At 26.9% G+C, this 13580-nt stretch overlaps 1 protein-coding gene across 4 annotated transcripts in view; it reads right to left on the reverse strand.

The window, feature by feature from the left end:
* LOC119607850 (DNA N6-methyl adenine demethylase) overlaps positions 1 to 13580 on the reverse strand; it is a 207286-nt gene that overhangs the window by 14006 nt on the left and 179700 nt on the right. The gene's annotated exons all lie outside the window — the stretch shown is intronic.

Below are 13580 nucleotides of genomic sequence, written 5' to 3' on the forward strand. Positions count from 1 at the left end.
CATGTGTGTGTGTATGTGTTTTCAAAAATTATAGTGTGGTTTTATTGTTTTGATTTTGAAATTAAATTTAAATATTTTCCTATAATTATTATAAACATTTTGCTGTATTCTAAACATATGTAAATAAATATATGGTAGAAACAAACAATTTTACTCTTTGGTTTAGAGTATTTAATAAATAACTTGGCATTTTGTGCGTAATTAACATCGTAAATATTGTAAAATAGAAAAATATATAGATAATATTTATTGTAATTAAGGTGAGTTTTCAATATGGAATTTCAGTTAAATGTTTTTGAAAATTTTAATGTTTAGTGGTTGTCATTGAGGCGTATTTTTGCCTAATGAATACAGATATGTATGTTGTAGTGTCAATTTTTATCATAATTTTTCTAAAAAATTTTATTACCTACAACTAATTACTAGTTCGATGACAAAGTAATGCGTCTAATTACCCAATGCATTACTAGTAATAGGATATTATTTGTAGTAAATAATTTGAAGTTTGTTGAGAGTACTATTGATGATTTTTTTGACTTATTGTAGGGTAAGTAGAACTTGGCAGCACTTAAAGTGTTAAAAATAAAGCTATTATGCCGTTTTAAAATTACTTCAAAACAAAAGGGGGTTTCAAAACTGCATTTAAAACAATTTTGCATTGACTTTATTGATATCTTTCGGATTTTTGTTTTTCGTTTCTATATACATTTAGTTTTAATTAAAATTATACAGAAAATATAAATAACTAAATAAGTAATATTGTATACAAATTAAAACACATAAATCAAGTTTAAAGAATATTATGCATACAAAATAAAAAAGCCATAAATTTTAATTTTTTTTCTTATTTTATTTTGCAATTTTTATTAATAATGCATACAACACTAAACCAACAACAATAACAAGGAGTCTCCATAAATATAGTTAAAAAAATATATAAAAAATACGAAAAAATAAAAAAACAACAACAAACATTTGCAAGATGTGGAAAGAGTAAGAAAATAAGTACGAAAAAAAATCAAGCCAATTAAAATAAATTTTTACAACACTAAAGAAAATGTTGAAAAAAAAAAACAAAACACTAAGGAAAATATTAAATCTAAACAGGGATATAAGGATTTTACAATATTACTTGAGAGCAGGAAGGCTGGGGAGTAAGAAAAGGAATAAGGGAGGAAGGAAATTTTGTTACTAAACAATAATAGGATATAAGGGAGAAAAGAAAATTGTAATTTTCTTAATTTTTGTATATTGTTTTTAAAAACTGTTTAGTTTTAGAAATAGTTAATAAATTGGAAGGGAAACAAATTTTAATCCTTCCCTTGGATCCGCTCTTTTGTTGTAGTTTTATATAGTTAAGTTTTACTTGAATCTAATAATTTTAAGCAAGTTTTCATTACTCATATGATTTTGAAGTGTTTTTTGTATTGTGAGGAGAAATCAATTGTTTACTTAATATATCACCGGTAATATAGCAAGTAGTTTATTAACACTTTATCGATATATTGACAGTTTTCTTACAAAAATTATTATCACCGATGGAATATTTACCAGTTAAACGATAACCGAAGATTGAGATTGTGGCCGTAAGTCTGTCAAGTAATGTATAGTAAAATCATAACATTTTTGTTCTTTTTTTCTTTAAAAAGCATATATTTTTCTTGAGTTATTCTTTAAGCAATTAAAACCTTTAGTACGGGCCAAACTCCCATAACTACCGGGTAATATTACTTTTAAGAATATGTGTTTTTGAAGTTTAGCTGCTCGTCTACAACTACGACAACAAAATATGCAGACATTTCTCTAGTTACGAATACTAAAATGCAGCAGCAGCTGTTGCAAATTGTTGTTGCTGTTGTGTTGTTATCTTAAAAAATACCAAAAAAAAAAAAAAAAAAACACATAAAAATATATAAGAAGAGCCATAAATTAGCATCATAAATTTAAATTTTTGCACTATGTTTGACTAATGAATATATGTACGGGAATGTTCGTTCGAGTATATTTTGCATATGAGAGTTTGTTTTACTAACAAAGAAAATCTCTACAACATAAAATAGTCGGAGAAAAAATATGAAAAATATAAATTATAACGCAAGACAATAATTGCATATATATTTTAAGAAAATCAAGGAATATTAACAAAAGTACGAATAAGTTTTACAGTCCAAAGGTAGGCATCCAAATAATTAGTTATAGAACTGAACGTAGACAGAGGGGAAAAAGATGTTTTAAAATTATACACGCCTGGTAACAAATTGACACCAAAATGTTTATAATTTTTCAATAACATCCGTTGTCAAAGTATGTATGGATAGTTGTCAAAAAAACAAGTATGTACGGATAGTTGTCAAACAAACAACAAAAATATAAAAAATACACTATGTTATCAAATCAACAAAAAAATAATATTGTGTTACCAAAATGACAACGCTATGTTGTCAAACAGAACGTTGCTTTGTCGAAATGACAACGATTCGTTGTCGAAATCACTACGATGCATTGCCGAAATGACACAAAGCGTAATCGAAATGACAACAATGCGTAGTTGCAATGACAACGATGCCTTGTCAAAATTACAACGGTGGTTGTCAAAATGATAACTGGATGTTATTTAAATTTTATACACATCCATTGTCTAAATGTTAACAAACGTGGTAAGCTCACTTTTGACAACGGATTGTATCAATTTCGGTACTTTTCTATCGGGTTTTTTCCCTCTGTGTAGTCAATACCTTTAGATTGTTTAGATTCTCTGAATATATATATTGTATTACTTTATAAAATCAATAAGTATTGCAAAAAAGCTATACATTTTTGAGTGTAGCAATAAGACAAACTAATTTGTTTATTTTATTACAAAGAGAAAGTTGTCTCAAAATTTTATTTTAGATCTGTTATTGGCAAAGACTAGTTTAAGAGCATACGCACGTGAGAATGCAAGATAATTTCTGAGAGAGCTTTATGTCCATCGTTATTTATCTATAGCTCCTTGCAACCCGAACCCCTTTTTGAAATTTATTACAAACTACATATGTACTGTAATTAAAAATTTAATTTTCAACATTATTATAATTCATTTAAACTTAAAATTGAAAAGTCTAACTCTCTCTCTCTCCCCCTGCCACAATTTTTGCAGCAAAGTTGTGTAATTTTAATTTTGTTTAACTAAAAAAAAAATAACGAGGAAATAAATAAACCACAAGCAAAATCTGAAAAAAAGTTGTTTTAAACTTTTTCAATTAAAATTTAAGTAAATAAACTTTAACAAAGTTTTCTTTTTTTTTTTTTGATTTTCCACAAAAAAAAAAATATTTATAACAAATAATAATTAGAATTTAAAAAAAAATATATTATAGAATTTTTATGCCAAAAACATATTTTACAACAATATTTGGCATTTAGTATTTATTTTGTTGGCGGTTATAAATCAATAAACATTTTTATGTAGTATTTTTTTTTTTGTTTTCTTTTTGGGACTTTGAAGTGAATGTAAATATTATTGTTGACAAATCGTTACTTTGACAATGACAGCTGACAATTTGTAGCTTAATTTTTTGATTACATTTCATTAAGTTTTTCTCGTTTGTGAAATAAAAAGGAAAATAAATAGAACAAATAATTAAAATTAAATTTTAAATAAACATTACTTTATTAATAATGTCTGAGAAAATATTAAATTGTTTCTTTTATATTAAAAGATCTGGTTTTTCTCATAAGTTAATTTTAAAACTTTACTACAGTAAAGTAACTAGTTATGTTACTAGTTCTTTGTCAGCTTACTTAACTGTAAAACTTGGCAGACTTTAATTTTTATATTTTTAACACCCAGAGAATTCGATTAATTACACAGGCCGATAAACTTCGAAAAAAGTCGAAACCCTAGGACCATGTTATACTTTTCTAAAGGCGAATCCGAATCTGACTTCAGATTTTCTCCATCATATCTGGGATTTGAGATATCCTGTCCTGAAGTTTGAAAAACATAATTTTTGAGGAGTTATAACATCGTCAAGACAACTTTATTTATAAGAAAAGATATCTCGAAGAAACAAGAAGATATGTCAGATGTTAAGCCTTTAGTTTAAAGATGATAGAATGAACTTTCACGATATCCCAAATGTGATGGAGAATATCTGGGTCCAGATACGAATGTAATCTAACCTGAAGTCACATATCATTTTATTTTCCCAAATAATGTAAAGTGTAGTCAGTTGAAAGTTTTTCGACAAGATTTGGGGAAAATGTTTTTAAAAACAATTTTATTAGTACATATTATAATTAAACATTCCAAAAATTTTGTTAGAAATTTAATTAAAATAATTTTATTTAAATATTTATTTTTCATAATTAACATTTGCAAACTTTTTTCATTCTGTTGCAACTATTTCTCATAAGTAATTGACATTACAATTGTTTGTACAAAATTTATGTATAAATATTTGTGTATGGAAGAGCACAGAGGAGAGGAACATGTTGTAAATAATAATCAAAAAGTAAACTTTTATATCTCTGTTACTTTATTTTAGTTGTTGTTGTTGCTGTTGTTTTTTGCTGTTTCATTTAAAGTTTTATGTTTCAGTTTTTATCTTATATTTTACAGAAATTGTTTACATATCCTGAAGGCTTTTTAAACATTCATTCATATTTATTTTTAGTGTCTGTCTGTCTCTGTGTGTAAGTTCCTCTCTACACTGAGAATAAATAATAACAAACTTTTGCTGTATATATTGGTCTGTTGAAAAAACAGTAAGAACAACAGTAATAATAATAATATATAACAACCACAACAACTTAATAAATACAAATAATAAATTTTCATAAATGACAGCTGTCAGGCATAAATTGTATAAAGTACTTGATACCAACCAACTAACCATTTTAAATAGCCCAGCAGTTGTTGTTGTTATAACAGTTCGACTGTAGTTCTTTCCTGGGGAAAAAAACTTTCGGTTGACAATCTTTGGCCGAGTATGACTCGGTTCGTTCCGCAGCGAAGATCCATTTGTCGTGGGAACGACAGCAGTTGTGGAGACTGCTGATGAACTTGTAAGAATTTTTTTTTTAAATATCTAATATGTTTATGATTTCAATGACTTATTTCCCACAAAGACTGACTACCCTGTTGATTACTTAGTTACCATAAAGTGGATATTATGGTGTAAAGTTCTTTTGAGTTCTTTTTTTTCCAAAAATAAAGTTAGCTTAACAAAAACTGCAGAGTTTTATTGAATTTAATACTCACTACTTTTAAACAACTGTTTATCACAGTACTCTTTTTACTTGATTGTCTTTAGTACTGTTTGAAAAGCGAGAGAGTTAAAGAGAGAAAATTAAAATATATATATTTTAAAAATAAAATACAAATAAAATTTAATGAAGACAAATATTACAGTGTTTACATTTTTACTGGAATGTAATTTAAAAATACACTGAGAGAAATCAAACCGACAGGGTTAATTAATGTTTGTTAAACACCATAACTAAAGTGCAGTATAATCTCTTTAAATATTCTGACAAACTACTAAGGTCTTTTAAAATTCTTGGTCCCTTTCAATGTGATTTTACTGTAAGAGTAATAGTAAATCTTAGTATTTGGTAAGTAACTACTGTCTTTTAAATTATTCAATGTTCAGTGTCAAAGTGCAATTGTTGTCTCAAAATATTTTTTTTCTTTTCCTCTCTCTCTCTCCATTTTTAATTGCAAAATATTTTAATGTTCCAACTAACTGTTCAGACAATTTATTTAAAGAAAAGTTCCATTTTCTCTGTAATTTACAACACTCCTTAAAGGCAGCTGAGCTGGAGGGGTTTTTCTTTAGTTTAAACTTTGACAAGCTAGTAGTAACTTTTGAACTGTTTAAGATAAAAAATAATACATATAATTGCTTTATTTATAAAATGACAAATTAAATTTGTGAGAAAAATTTGAAAAAAAGTTTTATTAAAAAAAATGTTAAACTGTTACTATTTAAAAATTAATAAACAACTTTTATCAAAGAGTTTTATTCACGCCATTTTGAATAAATAAACAAAGAAGGAGAGACAGAGAGAGGCTGAGACCAACAAACGCAATAATATTTAAATTTTCTCTTCTCTCTTGTAATAATAAATTTGCCACTCCCCTTTAGTTGATACTACGCCCATTTCTCAAATTTAAAATATTTGTCATATTTTTTAATATAACCCAACAATTTCTATTAATTTGTTTAAAACAATCAAATGACACCTAAAAAAATGTATTACTTTTAATTTGACAAATAATGTTTGTTTCCCATTTAAAAAAGTCTGTTTCTGTGTTAAACAAATAAGAAACTAATGTAAGTAAATACCATTTCAATTAAATTGACTTTACAATTATTTTAAATCAAAATATATTTTATTAAAAAAATAAATAAAGTTTTTTCTTTTCTTAAATTTAATTTAAATATTTCAATAAAACAATATTGTGTGTAGTTTGTTTACAAATTTTTATCTGTTCGTTTCGTATGTATGTGTATGTATATTTTGAATGGAGTGTAAAATATTTGTGAATATTTGCATAAAATTATGTAAATTGTTGTCACAAAATGAGGGTGTGTAAATATTGTTGCATGCCCCACCAACCGGCACTCAATGTTACTGGCAAACAAATTGCAAATAAAACTAATATGAAAACGTAAAATTAAACAAATATAAAAAATTAAATATTTATATAAATAAATAACACAAATGTTAAAAGAAATTACTTTAAATATGTTTCTATAAAATTTGGTTTTATTTTGAGAATAAAAATTAGTAAAAAATTTTATTTTTTTTTATTGAAAAGGGAAAAAATTAACAAGAATGTGTAAATATAATAATTTATATATTTTTCTTGTTTTTTGCTAAAGTTTTTTTTTTGAAACAGGATAATTTTATTTACAGTCATGATTTTATGTTGTACATGTGCCATGAAGTTTCTGATGATGATGTTGTTTTAACTTGGTAAATATGCAACTATGTTATATTGAAGTTTTACTAAACAAAGTTGTACGTTTTCGAAATGATTTCCTATAAAAATTTTCGTAAATTTAGCTTTTAATTAAGGTTCTATTGTTGAATGTTTGTATATGTGTGTTTTTTTTACACACAAGTACAGTGAGTTACACAAGTATGTAAACAAAGTTGAAACTTATGTCTTTAAGACAGTGATCGGATGCAAACAGAAACAGTTCAGGGTCTTGAACAGCAACCTTGAAACTAGTGATGTTTGCATTCATTCTGGTACCCGTTCTATGGAACATTGTTGTGTTTCCAAAGTACTTTTAAAGAATTTTTGGCACTAGTTATACATTGGTACTACACTAGTTCAATGGAATACATACACAGAGCGAAAAACCCGATAAAAAAGTACCGAAATTGATACAATCCTTTGTCAAAACTGAGCTTACCACGTTTATTAACATTTAAACAACGGATGTGTATAAAATTTAAATAACAACCAGTTATCATTTTGACAACCACCGTTGTTATTTTGACAACTCATCGTTGTTATTGCAACTACTCATTGTTGTCAATTCGATTAAGCTTTGTGTTATTTCGGCAATGCGTTGTGATTTCGACAATGAATGGTTTTCATTTCGACAACGCTTTGTTTGACAACATAGTGTTGTCATTTTGGTAACACAATATTATTTTTTTTGTTGATTTGATAACGCAGTGTACATTTGATAACGTAGTGTACGAACTAAAATCTTAGAATAAGCAACTAGTTCCAGTACCGTTTCCTAGAACGAGTGTCGACACCAAAAGCATCCACAGAACCAGTTCTGAAGGTAACAATTTCGAAATAATTCCTCTTAACATTTAACTAGATTTATGCAATTAAACTAATTAAACTGAAAATTTCGAAATACATAATGTCAATTAACTTCTATGGCCAACTGTATTGATGATGGTTCACAACTTGCCATGACATGAATACAAATTATATGGTGAATGAGTGTAGGTGAATGAAATTTAATTTCTAAATTGAAATTCTTGTAGAACAAATATCTCTACAATTGCATAGAATATTTAACAAGTTTTTTTTCTTACTTTTTTTTTCATTATTTTTTTTTTTTTTTTGTTTAAATTATTGTTTGGTGTATACTTTAATATACATACTTCAAAATTAAAATATACTTCGTTGGTGTTGTTGTTTTTTTTAGCATATTTTCGATTTAATTTTCCGTAGCCATTTTCTTTGGCATCTTCCGTTTTTATTATTTACATTTTTTTCTTACTTCCGTTACTGCGCATTTTATCATGTTTCCGGCATTATTTTGATTGAATATTTGCTGTAAATTAAATTGCAAATATATTTTATAGGATTTTTTTCAGTTATTGTAAACAGCACAGGGAGTAGAAAATAAAATGTAAATAATTTATTTGTAAATTTTTATTGATTCTTTTTTTATACGTATTATAAATAACTATAAAATTTATGTATAATTTTTTAAAGGAATTTTACTAGAATTTTCTTAAGTCCTAAAAAAATCTTTTTGATTTTGGAATTTTGTAGTTTGTTATTATTTATTTATATTCTTACTTTTTATATAATTGCTAAAATAACACCTTTTTCTAAAAAGCAGCCGCTTTGCAAACAGCAAAAACAAAAAAAAAAACAAACCACAACAATTTTTAATTAAAATCATATATTTTCTAAAGAATGTATATTTTTGTTTTAATTTTATTTTTAGAATGTCAGATAAGCTTAAAAAAATGCAAAAACGTACAGAAAAAAAGAAACAATGACTACATTTTTTTGTTTAAAGACAATCTTGCGCTTGTTTGTACACTGTGAAAAAATTGTCAAATCTAAAGAAATAAATTTGCCAGATTTTATTTAATGAAATATTTATCGCTTAATATCTAGTTAAAAAATTGTATTTTTGTTTTACTTTTATTTTATATCGCTTTTAACCTCGAACATTTTGTTATGTGTAATAAGTTTAACGTTCGTATACATTAATAATCCTTGGCATAATGTTTGTTTATCTTTGCAAATATTCTGAGAGCTTAACAACAACAATATTTAACATTAATACACCGAATGTGAAAGCGTGATTAGTTAAACGTACCCGTAACGTTTACGTTTTATGGAGAATTTGATTAAAAATATCCGAGACAGTGAGAATTTCGTCAGATAAGTTGTAAAACCCCACGACATTTTCGCTACATTTTCTACAAAACTTTTGACAAATAGTCTATAGTCTAGTCTATAGTCTAGTCTATAGTCTAGTCTATAGTCTAGTCTATAGTCTAGTCTATAGTCTAGTCTATAGTCTAGTCTATAGTCTAGTCTATAGTCTAGTCTATAGTCTAGTCTATAGTCTAGTCTATAGTCTAGTCTATAGTCTAGTCTATAGTCTAGTCTATAGTCTAGTCTATAGTCTAGTCTATAGTCTAGTCTATAGTCTAGTCTATAGTCTAGTCTATAGTCTAGTCTATAGTCTAGTATATAGTCTAGTCTATAGTCTAGTCTATAGTCTAGTCTATAGTCTAGTCTATAGTCTAGTCTATAGTCTAGTCTGTAGTCTAGTCTATAGTCTAGTCTATAGTCTAGTCTATAGTCTAGTCTATAGTCTAGTCTATAGTCTAGTCTATAGTCTAGGCTATAGTCTAGTCTATAGTCTAGGCTATAGTCTAGTCTATAGTCTAGTCTGTAGTCTAGTCTATAGTCTAGTCTATAGTCTAGTCTATAGTCTAGTCTATAGTCTAGTCTATAGTCTAGGCTATAGTCTAGTCTATAGTCTAGGCTATAGTCTAGTCTATAGTCTAGTCTATAGTCTAGTCTATAGTCTAGTCTATAGTCTAGTCTATAGTCTAGTCTGTAGTCTAGTCTATAGTCTAGTCTATAGTAGTCTATAGTCTAGTCTATAGTCTAGGCTATAGTCTAGTCTATAGTCTAGGCTATAGTCTAGTCTATAGTCTAGTCTATAGTCTAGTCTATAGTCTAGTCTATAGTCTAGTCTATAGTCTAGTCTATAGTCTAGTCTATAGTCTAGTCTATAGTCTAGTCTATAGTCTAGTCTATAGTCTAGTCTATAGTCTAGTCTATAGTCTAGTCTATAGTCTAGTCTATAGTCTAGTCTATAGTCTAGTCTATAGTATAGTCTATAGTCTAGTCTATAGTCTAGTCTATAGTCTAGTCTATAGTCTAGTCTATAGTCTAGTCTATAGTCTAGTCTATAGTCTAGTCTATAGTCTAGTCTATAGCCTAGTCTATAGTCTTGTCTATAGTCTAGTCTATAGTCTAGTCTATAGTCTAGTCTATAGTCTAGTCTATAGTCTAGTCTATAGTCTAGTCTATAGTCTAGTCTATAGTCTAGTCTATAGTCTAGTCTATAGTCTAGTCTATAGTCTAGTCTATAGTCTAGTCTATAGTCTAGTCTATAGTCTAGTCTATAGTCTAGTCTATAGTCTAGTCTATAGTCTAGTCTATAGTCTAGTCTATAGTCTAGTCTATAGTCTAGTCTATAGTCTAGTCTATAGTCTAGTCTATAGTCTAGTCTATAGTCTAGTCTATAGTCTAGTCTATAGTCTAGTCTATAGTCTAGTCTATAGTCTAGTCTATAGTCTAGTCTATAGTCTAGTCTATAGTCTAGTCTATAGTCTAGTCTATAGTCTAGTCTATAGTCTAGTCTATAGTCTAGTCTATAGTCTAGTCTATAGTCTAGTCTATAGTCTAGTCTATAGTCTAGTCTATAGTCTAGTCTATAGTCTAGTCTATAGTCTAGTCTATAGTCTAGTCTATAGTCTAGTCTATAGTCTAGTCTATAGTCTAGTCTATAGTCTAGTCTATAGTCTAGTCTATAGTCTAGTCTATAGTCTAGTCTATAGTCTAATCTATAGTCTAGTCTATAGTCTAGTCTATAGTGTAGTCTATAGTCTAGTCTATAGTTTAGTCTAAAGTCAAGTCTATAGTGTAGTCTATAGTCTAGTCTGTAGTTTAGTCTATAGTCTAGTCTATAGTCTAGTCTATAGTCTAGTCTATAGTCTAGTCTATAGTCTAGTCTATAGTGTAGTCCATAGTCTAGTATATAGTGTAGTCTATAGTCTAGTCTATAGTCTAGTCCATAGTCTTGTATATAGTCTTGTATATAGTCTAGTATATAATATAGTCTATAGTTGAGTCTATAGTCTAATCTATAGTCTAGTCTATAGTATAGTCTATATTTTAGTCTATAATATAATCTATATTCCAGTATATAGTCTAGTCTATAGTCGAATCTAGAGTCTAGTTTTTAGACTAATTTGTAGTCTAGTCTAAAGATTAGACTATAGACTAGTCTATAGTCTAGCCTATTGTCTAGTCTCTCTTAACGTTTACGTTACGTTAGACAATATCCCATTTTAAGCCTTAAAACTTTAAATAACATATTCCGGCTGGTTTAAGTTTTTTGTTTGTTTTACAACAATAAAATAAATGTTATTGGTTTTAGTGTTGTTGTATTAACTATATATGTGTAAGTCGATGTGTGTGTATAGGAAATTGATTTTTTTCGTATTTATTTTAAAAATAGTTTTGCTTAAGTTTTTAGTATAATTTTCATATTGTTTACAATTTAAAACCAATATTTAAACAAAAGTGAAACGAAAAAAAAAACTATAATTTATTTCAGATGATTTTCTGTTCATTTTTTGTGTTGTTGTTTTTAAGACAGAAAACCAACAACAACAAGCAAAAAAAGAGAGTTAGTATAAGAACTTGTTTCCTTTTTTCATATTTATTATTTAAGTTTAAATAAAGTATTTTAAACCAGGCTGGCTGCCTTGAATACAGTCTCGAGTATTGGCCATAATGTTGGATGTTTGTTGGATGTCCGTCTGTATGCCAGGCACTCAGTCTACCAGGCTGTAGCCATCCGTACGTTAGTTCATTGCTGTTTGCCTGTTAAGCTCGTTATTTGTTTAGTTGATTTTTTATTTTATTTTTTTGGTTCAAGCTGCAAAATGTTTCATTATTATTTTTTTTGCATTTGCTGTTGTCTTGGTTTTGTTTATACTCCAGGTCAAATAATTAAGGATATTTAAATAGAAAATAAATTAAAACTCATATTTATGTTAACAAAATTTTAAAAAATTATTTAAAAAATTTTGTACTTTTAAGAATTTTGCAATATTTATTTTTTATTTTTTTTTTAACTTTATGATAATATTGCAGAGTGTGTTTGTTGTTGGCTGTATGGTTGAAGGAGCCTTGATAGTAACAAACAAACGTTCTTTTGTTGTTTAATTATTGTCAGACATGCCATTAATTTTGGCATGTCAAGTCGTTAACGAATTCCTTTTTATTTATTTTATTTTACGTATTTTTTTCTTGTTTCAGTTTAGTGTTGTATTGTTTTTTGTTCATATTTGCAGCAAAATAATAAACAAAACTTAAATCTTTGTTCTTTGTTTTTTAGTCTTTGTTGTTTTTGTAGTATTTTATAGCTTTAATTTAGTTTTAAATCACAGGAACTGCACATAATTTATTTATATTTTGTAGTTTTTGGAATCAAGAAAAAAAAACGACTGTTAATTAAAAATTTAAAATGAAATTTTTTTGTAAGAAAACAAAAATTTAGAAGTATACTTCTTTTTTGTGAAAAAATTTAATTAAAAAGTTTTTGGTTTTTCATATGTGAGCGAAAGGGTGTTGTGATCCAGCTGTTTTATAAAAAGTCCATATATCACTTTTGCCTAACTTCTTGGTTGACTCAAATTCTTAAGTTCTTGGGTCCAAAATCTTTGTAATGCTGAGAGATGAACTGACTACTTTTACTTGTCCCTTTTTTCAATGGCACAACCGCCTCTCAAACTGCCGGGAAGTTTTTTGAATCTACAGTTAAACTTTGTTCATTTAACACAATGTTGTTTTTTTTATTTTTGCTATAAAATTTTATTTTATTTTGTTTTAAAATTAAAATAAGTTTTTCTTTAAAAGCCTAAGCCTTAGAGTAATAATACAATTTTATGTTAAATTAATGTTTGTTTGTAATTGTGTTTTAACTAATGAACAAAATATTAAAAACCAAAAACAAAAACTTTTTCAATTTTAAAATTTAATTATTTTAAAAGCTAAACACATTGTTAGCTAAAGAAAATAATAGAAAAAAAAAAATACTTTAATCCTAAAGATGTTTTAAACATTTCCTTTTCCCTTTTACTACAACTTCCTACATTAACCATTCAACCATAATGCAATTTGTCATTATGAGTTTATTGTAAAATGGAAATTAATGAAATCAGAAGTTTTACTTAATGATGCTTTTAATATTAAAATCTTTTGCAATAATCAGACACATACATACACACATACATACATATATTATGGTTGCACAAACTATAATTAAATATTTCACAAAATTTCATAACGTTGCACAAAATTTGTTGCATATTCAGTTTTAAGGTTGATAATTTTATTATATTGTAATACAATTTGGTTTTATATGATTTTGTAAGCAGTAAGTAAGTTGTGGTTGATAATAGTTTAGTAATTATATTAAATTGGCAATAAGGATATGAGATTTATTTTAACTTCAAGTTAAAATTACTTATATTATGATAAAATCCTTATGAAGAACTAATTA

Source organism: Lucilia sericata, unplaced genomic scaffold, assembly GCF_015586225.1.
Source record: "Lucilia sericata isolate MDLA Ls3-8-SP2 unplaced genomic scaffold, ASM1558622v1 Contig000000F_arrow, whole genome shotgun sequence".
NCBI classification, from domain to species: domain Eukaryota; kingdom Metazoa; phylum Arthropoda; class Insecta; order Diptera; family Calliphoridae; genus Lucilia; species Lucilia sericata.